The sequence below is a fragment of the Heterocephalus glaber genome, unplaced genomic scaffold (genome assembly GCF_053883595.1).
Source record: "Heterocephalus glaber isolate CG9 unplaced genomic scaffold, H.glaber_assembly_v1.0 deba00001532, whole genome shotgun sequence".
Lineage (NCBI taxonomy): Eukaryota > Metazoa > Chordata > Mammalia > Rodentia > Bathyergidae > Heterocephalus > Heterocephalus glaber.
Genome location: NW_028258330.1, coordinates 20,600,972 through 20,610,830, shown reverse-complemented (window position 1 = coordinate 20,610,830; position 9,859 = coordinate 20,600,972). Strand labels below are relative to the sequence as shown.

General features: G+C 40.3%; 1 pseudogene; it reads left to right on the top strand.

The window, feature by feature from the left end:
- Positions 1-4,572: 4,572 nt before the first annotated feature.
- Positions 4,573-5,668, top strand: LOC101721556 (COMM domain-containing protein 3 pseudogene; annotated as a pseudogene).
- The last annotated feature ends 4,191 nt before the right edge of the window (positions 5,669-9,859 follow it).

Below are 9,859 nucleotides of genomic sequence, written 5' to 3'. Positions count from 1 at the left end.
AGGTAGTTTGAATGATAAATTTTGTGTGATATATTTACCAAAATTTTAAGAATGAAAAAGAAAAGCACCAATTTATGGTTTCTAGTCCAGTGTGTAAAGAGTTAGATATTGTCACGCCATCCTAAGAACAAGTAAAAAGTTGAACAAACTGAAAAATCAACAACTCTTCTTAGACGTACCAGCAAAGTGAGATCGTGGGGGAAACATCTACCAGTGAAGTGAGATCATGGATCAAACACTCAAAGCTGGAGAAAGACGCATGGACACAAAGAATCATAACTTATTAGAGTAAAAACCCCTGAGTAGAAACCTCTGTGGGAATAAGTGCCAGGGTAGGAAAACCTGAACTATAATTGGCAAATTACTAAATGTTGGGAGTGTACAAATCTGAGAGTTAAAAAACTCAGGAGGACCCAGTCATGAGGGCCCCATGCTTTCATAATTTTTACCTCCAGGAGCTCTATCAGATCCTCAAGTGCATATTGGAGAAAAATCCCCTCATGATACTTGCAGGAGAACAGGGAAAAGGAACCATTATGAAATACACCAGAGCATTCTATTCCTCATAACAGGACCTGTTAATTGACTTCCTATATACCAGCAATGAATAAGTAGGATTTAAAATTTAAAATACTATTTACATCATCTCACTCAAAAATAAAATACTCATGCTGGGTGTGGTGGTGCACACCTGTAATCCCAGCACTTGGGAGGCTGAGGCAGGAGGATTGCCATGAGTTCAAGGCCAGCCTGGGCTACATAGTGAGCTTAAGGCCAGCCTGAACTGCGTAGTGAGACCCTGTCTCAAAAAACCAAAAAATAAAATACTCTTGAAGATGCAGGGAAAGAGGAATCCTTTTACAATGCTGGTGGGAATGTAAATTAGTATAGCCACTATAAATACCACATGGAGGTTTCTCCAAAAATTAAAAACAGAGTTACTATTTGATCCATCTATACCACTCCTTGGTATATACCTAAAAAATTAAAGACAGCATACTATAGAGATACCTGCATACCCATGTTTATTGTGGAATGATTCACAATAACCAAGATATAGAGCCAACCTATGTGCTACCAACAGACGAATAGATACAGAAAATTTGGTGCGTATATACAATAGAATATGATGCAGCCATCAAAGAACAAAATTGTCATTTGCAGGAAAATGGATAGATCTAGGGGTCATATTGGGCAAAATAAGCTAGACTCAGACAGACAAATATTGCATGTTTTCCCTAATAAGTGGAATCTAAAAAAGATGACAAGAAAGTAAAAGGGAGACTGCTATAGACAAGAGGAAGGGAAGAAGGATAAGGGGTGTAAGGGCAGGTGATAAGGGAGATGGGTATGATCAAAATACATTTACACATGGAAACCTCCCAAAACAATGTAAAATTAGAGGGAGGATGGGGTGAGGGGTGATGTGGGGGGTGATAGGCATATACAAACCTGCCAAAATGAAACCCATTAATTGATATAGCCAATATGCACTAATATAAAAACATGTGAAGAAAAAATAGTCTATTTTAAAACTTAAGGAAAAGAAGCTAGCACTTACTGCACACCAGGCACTATACATATGTAATTTAATTTCATAACAGCCTTATGAGGTGGTCCCTTGGCCAGGATAGGCTACACTTCTTTGGATGAGACTTTGTCTAGAAACTGACCTGCCCAGGACCTCAAGGGTCTGGACTTGACTATGGGTCAGTCTAACACACAGGCCTATGAGGCAGGAGCCACTGGAGAATTTTTATGCCTTATCCAAAACTAGACTTGGATTTTTGAGAGTTGAATCTCGCTGAAATGTAGGAGGAGAGAAGAATGCCAAGCTGAGGAACAAAGCAGGTATCCAGTAAGAGATGATGGCAACCGGAACCTGGACAGTGGCTGGGAGAAATGGAGAATCTAAGAGGAAGAATCCACTGGCCTAGACTAAGTGTATCACCTGGCCAAGAGGAACAGTGTCCAGGAGAATTTATTCAACTGTCTTGGTTCTCTCCACACCTGTGAGGCTTCCTGTCTACGAGCCAGTGATTCTAACTCTGATAGAAGCAGACTGGAAATAAGCTGAAGAGATACAAGTGGTGTGGGGACTTGCCAGGAGGACTGAAGAAGCTGATGTCTCAGGTGCCCCACGATACAATCACTTGACTGCAGCTGGTGTGGACAATTCTAGTCACACAATCATGTCCTACCTCAGGGTCCTGCTCCATCTGTTTTTCTGCCTTGGAACTTTCTAGAAACACCAGCAGCTTGCTTAGACCATGATAGGAACATCCCAGAAGTGTACCAAAGTTAGAGTTCTTGGAGGCAATCCCATGGGGGAGGACCCTGGTAGATAAATGTGTAGTAATCTTGTTTCCCAGAGATCCCAGAAGGAGTTTAACCTCTATTTACTTTAAGAGGTACCTGGAGAATTCACCTTATGTAGCTTCCTCTTGCCCTCTAGCATTCTTGTTTCTTCTTCATATGTACTTCCTGGGGTCTCCTCCCAAATAAACCACCTCGACCAGAAGTTCTCATTTCAGGCTCTTTCAGCAAAACCCAAAAGGAAGGCAGTGCCATGGTACCAGGGAATGATGCTGAGAATAAAAGTACAGAACTGGCTGGGTGTGGTTGCACATGCCTATAATCTCAGAACTCTGGGAGGCTGAAGCAGAAAAACCACAAGGTTTGAGCCCAAGCTGGACAACTTAGAGATTTAGCAAGACCTTCCTCAGAATAAAAATTTAAAAAGGACTGGGTATGTAGCTAAGTACAAAGGCCCTGGGTTTAATTCCCAGTACCCCCCCCCCCAAAGTACAGGATTAGTGTGGGAGGGCACCTCTGATCTGGGCAAGAAGTAGACATGGTGGATTGCAGTCTCCCTGCCTGGGAGCTTGGATGCTGCCTCAGACTCAAGGCCACTCCTGCTGCAGGTACCTGCATTTTCTGTGACTACTGCCCCCTCAAGCAAGCTTTCCTCACCATCTTCATTTTCTTATGTAACTTACTTTCTCTCCAAATTGTGGATGAGTGTATCTGATTGGCTGAGCATAGGTTATTTATATAATCCTGTAGCTGCAAGAGAGTGGAGATTGGATAAGTTTCTCCAGGATCTCAAGTGATGCCTCCTATTTAGATTCATAATCTGGGGAATTCTCCAAATATAGCAAAGGCAAGATGGCCCCCAAATGAAAAATGTCTATTCCACATTTCTTGTGAGTTAGACAATAGCATCTAATGTTCAGTCAGAAGATTGAGGTATCATTTTGACCTTGCCTTTTCTTTACCAAGTTTAAATTTATCTTCACAATATTCAAAAGAGCCTCAGTAATCCCAGTCCTACTATGTTACTTAATAACAGAGGCACAAAGAATTGTAATTGCCCAGTCTTCCCCTTTCTCATTTCCAGTCTGCTCATTCTGCCTTCTGCTGAGCTCTGAAGTGTAGCTCAAACGACTGAGCTAATTCATTCCTGTCCAGCCCAGCTCCTGTCCCAATTAACAAGAGTTTCATCCTGACCCTGGAAATACAGGTGCTGCTAGAAGATTATTGCTCAGCTTTCCAGTCTGGCTGCTGGGACAAGACAGGATTTTCCATTAGAGGCAGAAGACACATTCCTCTAAAAGAGATGGCAAGTATACAGGTGGTTGGGGAAACACCAAAAGGTCCTCTAACCCAAATGGGAGATTGGAGCTAGGAAAGGCTTCCTGGAAAGCCCAATATTTCAGATGAATCCTGAAAGAAGAATAGAGATCAGCTCTACCTGAAAGGCATAAGGTGTTCTAGTCAAAGTCCATGTATTTGCAGAGAGCTGGAGGTGCAAGAGGGCAAAATATATCCAAGGAACAAACCCAGGGACAGAGGCTTAGAGATTCCATCAGTAAATGGCTCATCGATTATTAGGGGATCTTAGACTACCTTGGAGAATCTGATATATTCTATCCCAGAACTGAGCCCATGTGCACACACACAGACACTGGCCCCCACTGCCCAAGGGAGCAGGGCTCTGGGTTAAGGATCCACTGTGTGCATCAATCCTTCTGCACGTGTGCAAAGAAGCCCAGAGAAAGTCAATGTGGCAGCTACCGAGAACACTGAATCTGCAACAATATTGTGTATAATCTCTCACATTCAGGTTGTAAACTTGTCTCAAGTGACTGATAATCTTTATTTCAAAGGGAAGTGAGTAAAAGTTGATTGGAAAACTTACAAGGAGAGAAGGTTTGACGACTGATGTGTTTTGCCAGAGGACAACTCAGTGTCCACCTAGGTTTTTCATAGAACAACCCTGAAATTCATAAGAACAAGTCCTTTCTCTGGGACAGTCCAGTTTCTTCATAGAAAGAGGATCCAGTCCATTGCCTATGAGGGGAAGAGCAATCTCATGTTAATGAGCCTGGATGTGAATGTTCTGGAGCTGGCCTGGGAATGGGCCGGGAGTATGTTTAATTCAGCCCTCCCACCCTTCCCTGTGCTGTAACTGTCAGTGATCCTTTAATCTAGAAACTCAAGTTCAAATTCCCAAGAGATTAAGCCCTAGGTGGCCTCTGGGCTAGAAATGACTGACTGCTTGGGGTCAAGATGACACATGACAAAGACTTTCAGTCAGTCCTCTTAGTTTGGGCACCCTATTTTCCCTCTACCCCCCTCAATATCTGTTTCTACCAATTCCTGAGCTTTCCTAGCATTCTCAGGTAAACTGGCTGTTCCTCAACATACGTGCCCCCTGAGGCAGCAGGGTGAATCTTCTTCCACTCTACCAAATCGTTTGCCATCCCCCAGCCCAACTCCTGTCCTCATTTATAGTGCTCCAGGGTTAGCGATGTCTACCAGCTCCATCAAAGGTACAGAGGTTATTTCTGTTGCATGTCTTCCTTATTGTCTGGAGTAGATTTAATGAGATGATAAAAATAAAAGTCAGTCACTCTTGAATATGCTTAATACTACCAAACTCTGCACTTATGAATGATTAAGATGGCAAATTTTTGGCACATTGGAGCTCTCGGCATCTGTGCAGAGAGGCTTCCAGACTCTGGCCGATCCCGGCTCCTTCGACTCCAATGCCTTCGCGCTTCTCCTCCAGGTGGCTTTCCAGAGCCTGCTGGACGCCCAGGCGGACAAGGCCGTGCTAGATCACCCAGACTTGAAACATATCGACCCAGTGGTTTTAAAACATTGTCATGCAGCAGCTGCAACTTACATACTGAAGGCAGGGAAGCACGGAGCTGACAAGTCAACTCTGAGCACCTATCTAGAAGACTGTAAATTTGACCCAGAGCGAATAGAACTGTTTTGCACAGAATAGAAGAATAATAAGAATTCCCTAGAAATCCTACTGGGAAGTATAGGCAGATCTCTCCCTCATATAACTGATGTTTCTTGGCGCTTGGAATATCAGATAAAGACCAATCAACTTAATATGATGTACAGACCTGCATATTTGGTGACCCTTAATGTAGAGAACACTGATTCCCAGTCCTACCCAGAGATTAGTTTTAGCTGCAACATGGAACAATTACAGGACTTAGTTGGGAAACTTAAAGATGCTTCAAAAAGCCTGGAGAGAGCAACTCAGTTGTAAACTGGAGAAGTTAGGGATCCTCCCGAGCCTAGAGGAAAACCAGAAATGCCTTGAATCATCGTTGGTGTGACCTGGATGTCCTTATTTTCAGTAGAAAAAAAGTTTCCTCTTGAATTTGCCATTAATTGACTTTCTTTTTTACATATGTGAAAGAGTTGAGACTTCTGTGCATTTGACCCAAAGTGGTATTACTTGTACATCTCCTGTTTTGATCTTTTTCAAGTTCTTATGAAAAGAAATTTACACCCTGAATAAATAAGGTGTTGTTCCCATGAAAAAAAAAAAACAAGATGGCAAATTTTATGCTATTTTTTGCCAAAACAAAACTCAGTCATCTTAAAACCAGAACTCTCCCCCACCAAATTTCTATGAATGTTGAAAAACAAATTCAAGACATTTTTTAATGTGTTTATATGGAGAATTGGAACATTTTAATATCTTCTACACAATATATTGAGACTATTAAAAGGATGATCAAGAGTGGAGCTTCTCAAATTGTGGTTCTTAGACCAATAGCAGCATTATTCACAAATTGATGGGAAAAGAAAATTTGGGGGTTCTATTCCAGCTTACTAACTCAGAAACTCTGGGGTCAGCACTCTGTGTTTTAAGAAGCTATCCACCACTAAAGATTAGGCATCAACTTTGTGATGGTTGAAGCATGGTTTCAGAACCATCTGGAGGGAAAAAAAAATGGAAAAATGCATGAGCTAAATATTAAAGGAAGATCTAACTCCACTGTGTGGAGAGAAGGTGAAGGGAATGGTGGAAGGGGAAGAAAGGGTAACCTCTATTCACTGGGTACCTGCCATGTGCTGGGTACTATGCTTGCCATCATAAAATATTTATAACATTTAGTTTTCAGTTTTCTTGAAAAGAAAGAATTATTTTCTCCATTTTATGGATAAGAAAACTGAGGCTAAGGGAAGGTAGTAATTTAGCTAGTTAAGAGTTATTTTAACCAAGGTCTACCTCATTCCTAGGCCCTTCTATTTATTCTAGACACCTCCCTCCTTTAAATTAACCTTACCACCGAGACTATGGCTATGGAAGACCAAGAAAAGAAAACAAGATTTCTCCTGTGCCTACTAAAATCCCTCACCCTCCAAAGAAAAATTCAACTCCCACCTCCTCTGGAAAGTCTTTCAGGACTGCCTTGCTTAAAATTAACCTTCCTAGCTGGGGATTTAGCTCAGTGGTTCTGCCACCTGCCTCACAAGTGCAAGGCCCTGAGTTCAATCCCCAGTACCAAAAAAAAAAAAAACAAAAACAATTTAACCTTCATGGAGTACTCACATGTAGGTACCTGTCCAAAAGTATCCCATATACCTTATTGTTGAAGTTCTCAGGTCTTTGGTTCCAGGGTTCCTTAAGAGTAACTGATGTCTGTCATAGTCTATTCTATGTTGCTATAACTAAATATAACAGTAATTTATAAAGAGTAGAGATTTATTTAGCTCATGGGTCTGGAGGCTGGGAAGTCCAAAAGCATGGTGCTGGAATCTGTCTCATATCTGATGAGGACCTCTTGGCTGCCATGTGACATGGTGAGGGGATGACATGGTGAGACAGAGCAAGCACATGAGAGAGAGCTCCCTTTTATATTAAAGCCCAAACCCATTAATCCACTAATCTACAAATGGACCCAATCACCTGCCAAATGTTCCACTTCTCAAATACCATTAACATATGACTTGGAGGATTATGTTTCCAACACATGGAATTTGGGAGACACATTCAATGTTCATAAACAAGTATGAAGCTCAACATCACACATTGCACAAAAATATTAACTCAAGATGGATCAAAGATTAGATGTAAAATGTAACACCATACAAGGTTTTTTTAAAAAGGAGAAAATCTTCAGGATGTTGAGCTGAGTGAGAAGTTGTTAGACTTGACCCAAACTATGATCCATAAGAGACAAATAGGTGGATAAAATGGACCATTCAAAATGCAAACCTTTTGTTCTAACAAAGACCCTGTGAAAAGAACAAAAGCACTGAGATAAGATGTTTACAAATCACATATCTGACAATGCACTGGTATCTAAGCTCTAGTAAAAATAGTTTCATTAGCAAATGGACAGAAGAAATGAAGAGATTTGCCCGGAAAAGGATCTATAGTTGTCAAATAAGCGAACATTTTCAACACTGTTAGCCGTTAGAAAACTGTGTATAAAAGCCATAATGAGATATCTATTGTAACTGTCAGAATTGCTACAATAAAAAAATGACAATCAATAATCCTGGTGAGAATGCAGAGAATAATGAAAATAGTGAGAATGGATCACTCACACATAGCTGGTTGGAATGTAAAATGATACAGCTGCCCCAAAAAGGGTTTGGCAGTTTCTTACAAAAGTAAACATGTGCTTGTTTACATACAACCCAGCAATGGCACTTTTTTGGCATTTATCCTTGAGGAACGAAAACTTATATTAATACACGAATGTTCCCACCAACTTTACTTTTAATAGTGAGAAACCAGAAACAATCCAAGAATGTGTCCAGAGGCAGTTAAACAAACTGCAGCACATCTATACTGTGGAACACTATTCAGCCAGAGGAAGGAGTGGATTGTTGATACTTGTGACAAACTGGATGGACCTCAAAGGAATTACATAGAGTGCAAAGAAAAAAAAGTGTTTAAAAAGGTCATACACTATAATTGTTTCATTTATATAATATTCTTCAATGACAAAATTAAAGAGAAGAAGAACAGGGATTAGGAAGGAGAAAGAAAGGTGGTTGCGGTGATAAGGAGTGATCAAAATCATGGTGAATATTTAAAATTTTTTAAAACTTACTATAGTAAAAGACACATTGCCAAAAACAATGGGATAAGTGTGTTTGAGGCCAAGTAGAGTATTTTGTTTTTTGGGTTTTGCTTTTTTTTTTAGTACCTAGGATTGAACTCAGGCCCTTGCACTTGCAAGGCAGGTGGCAGAACCACTGAGCTAAATCCTTGGCCCTCCAAGTAGAGTATTTGAGGGGGATTAATGGCAATGTGTCTTTTACTGTACATTTTTTAAACATTCACTGTAGATTTTTATCACCCCTACAAAAATACAGCTTGAGAGACTCATGTGAGGGAACTGCCTGTTCTGATGGCGGCCACATAAATCCACTTGTAATCAAGTTGTATAGAATTAAATACACACATACACAGACGTGTATTTTATGTAAAACATGAAATCTAGATAAGATGGATGGATTGTATCCATGCCAATTTCCTGATTGTGATATTGTACTAAAGTTATGCAAGATGTTATCATTGGAGAAAACTGGTATACAAAGTCTCTCTGTATTATTTGTTTTACAATTGACTATGAATTACAATGATCTCAAAATTAAAAGTTTTTTTAATATTGAGGACTGTAGTGATATTTGCTATATTAGAAATTTAAATTAATATAATTTACAAGTCTTTCCTTAATAATTTATTTTTAAAACCACAATAATGTTGGGGCTGGGGACTTAGCTCAGTGGTTCTGCCACCTGCCTCGTAAGCGCAAGGATCTAAGTTCGATCCCTGGTACCAAAAAAAACCAACCCCAAAATCACAATAATGTTAATTTAAACAAACTATTTTTATAAAATACAATTATATCTTTAAATATAGTGAGACAAGTGATATTGTTCTATATTTCCATAAATCTCTTTAATATCTGACTTCATAAACAACTGTATTCTCATATCTGCTTCTGCATTATAGGCATCCTAAAACCTTTAGAGGGTTTTCTGGAGGGGTATAGCAGGATACTCAATTCTGGGGTAGAACCAAAGACAAATAATGTCTTGATGTTATTATGAAAATACTTTTAATCTCACAGACCCACTCAGAGGGTCTCAGGATCTACTGGCACCCCTGGCCACACTGCAGCAACTCCTGTGTTATTCTGATCACCTGTCCCTGCCCTGACAGCTAGTGAGGGTGGAAGCCATGTATCTTTCATCTTTATATTTCAAGTGCCTGGCACAAAGCTGATGCCCAAGAAATATTTGATGAACCAATGAAACATTAATGACTTGTTTGCCAAGAAGAGGAAAAGGGGAGGAGGAGAAGGGAGAGGGAGAAGAACAGGGAGAGGGAGAGGGAGAGAGAGTATTGCTGTAGACTTTAAGCTCTGAGTCAAAATAAAGGTCAGAGTGTTCTGATATAGCTTGGTCTGAAGGAACAAACATTGTTCTGAGAAATCTGGAGGCTTCTGGAGCATGAAACATGGGTATGTGGTGATGACTGAGTGGCCTTTTGAAAAAGGTCCCCATGTCACAATTTCTCACA